Source organism: Quercus lobata, chromosome 7 (genome assembly GCF_001633185.2).
Source record: "Quercus lobata isolate SW786 chromosome 7, ValleyOak3.0 Primary Assembly, whole genome shotgun sequence".
NCBI classification, from domain to species: Eukaryota; Viridiplantae; Streptophyta; class Magnoliopsida; order Fagales; family Fagaceae; genus Quercus; species Quercus lobata.
Genome location: NC_044910.1, coordinates 28,110,162 through 28,115,083, shown reverse-complemented (window position 1 = coordinate 28,115,083; position 4,922 = coordinate 28,110,162). Strand labels below are relative to the sequence as shown.

General features: G+C 35.3%; 1 long non-coding RNA gene across 1 annotated transcript; it reads left to right on the top strand.

Annotated features, from left to right (window-relative positions):
- Positions 1-2,241: 2,241 nt before the first annotated feature.
- LOC115951182 lies at positions 2,242-4,440 on the top strand. Its single transcript, XR_004083246.1, has 3 exons — positions 2,242-2,382; positions 3,749-3,835; positions 4,314-4,440. It is a non-coding gene; the product is annotated as an uncharacterized LOC115951182 (long non-coding RNA).
- Positions 4,441-4,922: the final 482 nt, after the last annotated feature.

The window sequence follows — 4,922 nt, the reverse complement described above, 5'->3', positions numbered from 1 at the left end:
TTGGACATGCATACATCCTTATGCTATTGTGCTTCATTGACTGTATGTTCAAATGATCATTTGCTTTGTTATGTGATTATTATAGTCATTTTTATATGACTGTTTTGGTGTATGGTCAAGTTGCTTATATATTTTATATCATGTTTACTTGATCGCAATTTACTTGTTACATTATACTTGTCCTTTTATTACTTGCTTCACCTTGAGGGTCTAATGTGTTTTGTGCAAGTGTTTTAGGTTACAGGTATATATGTTCCAATTTCATCACAGCTCCTATGATTCATGATAGGGGGAGAAAGAGAAAAAGAGCTTTGTGTTATATTAACTATGTTTTTGCTTTGCTCATAGTTCATGATTATGTTTAGCTATTTAAACTATATTTTATTTTGTACCCATCCTTTGTTGCTTAGTACTTTTAGTTAATGTTATGTATTTTCTTTAGTACATCACTCTTGTGCCCTTGTTGGATTTTATATCCTTGATGCATCTACCTTGTGTTTTTGTATCAGTTGAGTGTTGGACATGCAAATCATATTTTGCATTGAGCTTATTAGCTTGCATGTCCAGATGTTCATTCCTTATTTGAATGATCATTGTGATCACTATTTATAGTGATTGTTCTTGTTTGGTCAAACCATGCTTTATTGCTTTAATCTTTATTACAATAATCGTCTTGTGTTGTTGTTTTCAGGAAATACTTGTTCGTATGGTTCAAGAGCTTCACAGTTTCTAGAATTAAGATCTGAGTGAGTTTTGGCAACTGTTCCCAACTCACATGTTAAGTCTAAAGTCTGTTTTAGGGTTTTGTCACAGAATAGCCAAAGGGGGAGATTGTAAGGTTGAATTTATTCAATCAGGTATTGGCTTTATTCCGTGCCAAATTTGCTTGTAATTTAGCAATTAGATACCCTGTATTTAGGTGGGAATTATGTAAGGGTAGTGTGTGAGAGAGTGTGAAGAAATCTCAAGAAGTGTGCTATTCAAAGGAGTCTCGCGACTAGATCTCACGATTGGCAAGTCGCAAGAATGGCATAGGTGTGTAGCATGCAAGGGGAGCTGAAGGGTCACGATAGCTAAAGCACTACAAGACAAAACTTCTAGTCTCGCTAGGCAGTTAGCTCATAACTCAAACTCATGACTTGTTCCAGTCATGAGGTTGAGTCGCCAAAATGCCCTGTTTGGTTGAAACTGACTTTTCGCATTCCTCATACACACTACTATAAATAACCTTATACCCATGAAATGTAGAGAGCTCTAGAGAGAATTTTGAGAGAGAAACCCTGGAGAAAAACAAGATTGACTCATCCACAATTTTCATCATTTGATTCTCCAAATTCCTCTACTCTCACCCTCTCTATTGACATATCCTTGAGAGGTACATTTAGCCAAATCCTATCTCACCATACCCATATCAGTGAGGAGGTATTTTGGTGCTTGGAAAACAATTCAGAAGGGACCAATTCATTTGGTTGATGCAATGGGCGATTGTGGGATCCGAAAAGCTAGAGAGGACAAGGTTCAGCGTAACCCTGTTGGAGCAAGAAGGTTGAAGGGTTTAGGTGCATCGGGTAGATTCAGCTTGGAGGGTCTTTTGCTATTCATGTATCCCAAATTTATTCTCTAGTGCATTATTGACTGCTTGGAGGGTGGCGGAGTGGTTTTTCGTCGAGTACTTCGGTTTCCTTTTCGATAACACATTGCCATGTTATCTTTGTGTTTGCATCTCTCTTACCTTACTCTTTACCTTTTAATTACTGCTATGATTGTATTTAATTATGGTTTAGAGTGTGTTACAAATTTGGATATAGCTTATATTTCATATTCCGCACATACATTGTTTGATTATAAGCTTGTGTTGGTATTTTTGTATTTGGGGGTCTAAACGTTCATAGGTGTTTTATACACTATTTGAACTTTCAAAGCCCATTGCATCAACCAAGTAAATTGGTCATCTCTGAACTACTTCCCAAGCACCAAAATACTTCCTCACTGATATGGGTATAGTGAGATAAGGATTTGGCAAAATGTATGTGACACCCCAAGTTTTTCTTTAAATATATGTGTTTATTTTTAGTGAGGGAATTTTTGTAAAATGTCAACAAGATATTTCTTATGTGTGGTTCATAATCTCCCCCATCTACCACCACAAGTGAAACCCCCCCCCCCCTCTCTCTCTCTTTTCATTCTCACAGCTACTCTCTCCTCCTATCTCTTATTCACTCTTTTCATCCCCAATGATGAACGAACCTCAAAGTTCCCATCTCCTTCATCATTTCTTTCCCATCTCTAGTCAAAATCTCCTTGTTAGGGAGGATTATGTCTCCGTTGATTCTCCTAGTATAGCCAAAACTCCATGAGATTTTGAAGTGCAAGAGACCCAAGGTAAAAATCTAAGTTTTCTCTCAATTTCTTCTATGAAATCCTTTGGGTTTTGTTAGTTTATGATGTTTATGGTATATACTTGATGGGTTTGATGAGTAATGGAAGATTAGAGGTTTATGAGGATTTGGGCAGCAAGTGTTTTGTTTAAATCCGAAAATTTCAGTTTATTGGTGGGTTTTTGCTTTAATGGGATGATTTGGTTTTTACTATGGGTATTTATCCTATTTTGTTTGTATTGCTCTTTGATGTTGTGGGTTTTGTTTTAGGGGTTGTTTTATTGAGTTGTTGGGACATTTAAGACTTTATTTGGAGGCTATTAATTTAATGAGGTGAATTGGAAGTTTTGTTTGGCAACCTTGTGAGTTGCATTTCTTGAGAAATCATATAGTTTTTGATTTATACTGAGGATTGGGATTTACTTTTAAAAGTGAGTTCCTTGAATTTTGGGAAATATTTTGACATAGGTGATAGTTGATGGTATTGACTATGAAATTGTTTAATTGATATGTACATTATGCTTGTTGCGTGCCAAGTGTTTGATAAATTGCCTATATGAGTTATGAGATTGAATTTCTTGACTTGTGTTGTGATGATTGTTATATGAGGTTATGGGTTGTAATCCTAGTTGTTTATATGTGCTAACACATGTAGCTCTAAGGTTTAACCAAGTCTCAAAGCTTTTGCAATAATATTAAAATTATAGTAATTTTTTGTTGGGACTCTAAATCTGTCCCTGATAGATTCGAGTTAGTTGCGACAGGTGATTTTTAATAAATTATAGAAAATTTATTTTGAGCTGAATTTTTTATGGTACATACTACACATATAAGAGCTTATCCCTATTTAATGTCAAGTTAATTGGATAAAGTTTCGTGGACCAAACAAGTTTTGTAAAATAGCTGGTCTACTATATATTGAATCTGAAAGTGCGATGAAAACGCTGAGATTTTGTGGAATTTACTTCAAATCTTTGTTGAATGGATTGGTTTGTAAATTCATGTGCTTTCTTCGACATGTGTTTTACTTAGTTAAGTCTAATAATGGTTTGATTTAATCATTTAGTGCTCTAAAGGAAAACTCATGAGATATGCTACCCCTATTATGAATTGACGTGTTTTATGTTACGTTTATATGTGCACATTGCTTGCAGTGGATTATCAAAATGCTTTGGTTTTGTGTTGTGGCACTAGGAGTTTGCATGCTTGTTTGGTTCTCGTTTGGGAATGGGTACTTGTCTTAGGTTGGGCAAGCTAGGCTTTAGTGCATTTGATTTGCTTTAGGGGATCCTATTCGATTTTGGAGACAAATGTGATGATAACTTTGTGATAGGTCTTGTTATTAATAGGCTTGATCCTTATGTTTTTAGGTTTTGAGATTCTTGGTGATGGACGTAGTGATGGGATTGGTTGATTTTGTGATGCCTGGTTGAGGTAAAATTGGTTGGCTTTCTAAGGTAAGTAGCTTTTTAATGGGATTTTGAAAAATAACCATGTTGCACAAATGTTGTTTTTCGGTTAGACACGCTTTTGGAAACTACCTATGGAAACTATATTTTCCTAAAAACTATTGTGTCATAACCTTAATATGTATATGATTATATATGAAAATGCATCATGTCTGTTATTGCATTTGGGGAAATGCATGAATTGTTGATATGGAAAAATGAGCATCTTTTATTTAATCTTTGATAAGGAAATCATGGATTTTATGGTATATTAGAAAATTTAAAAATGCTTATCTTGTCTTGTATTATTTGGGAAATTGATAGAAAATCTCTTGACAAGAATGAAGTTGAAAACCTTACAAACTTTTTAGAAGTTAGATTATTTAAGGTTTTTCTAAAACTACCTGGATATGAACTATGTATTTCAAAGTAATGTAACCTGTGAGCTTATATGGTTTTTAACACCATGCCATGTGTGATTTCCAAGTGATCACCAGATTTGGTTTTCTTGGTCTTTGTGACAACGGAATCAAATCTAGGTCAGTGCCCTTTTCACTTTGGATGACGCGTTCTTCCCTGCTGCCCATGGGGGGAAAAGGTTCCTTGATTGTGTGTAGGTGAGGCTGCTGTCCATGAGGCCAAAAGACCACATGCAAAAGAGGTCCTATTTGACGCGCTCTCTCCGCTGCCCATGGGGGGAGAGAAAAATCTTAAGGGTATAGGTGAGGCTGCTATCCATGGGGTCAAGAGTCTGCATACCAGAAAGGACAATATCATGCCAATTGTGAATGGGTGGATCCCCTGACTGATCTATGTGGTAGTGTGGTATATTTGTGATAAATTACTGTATGTTAGATTTTATGCCTTTGGAATTATATTATTAGTGCTCACATATTATAATATATAGTTTCATGGTATTATTTTGAGAAACTTTATGTTTCATCATTTAATCATTCTTGTTACATTATTATTGAAAATGATCTTGCAGTATTTAGTTAGCAATTTCTCAAACTAAAACATGTTTTGCAAACTGTTTATCATCATGAAACTTGCGTTTCCCCCACCCCATTAATTATGCTACTTACTAGGCTTTAGC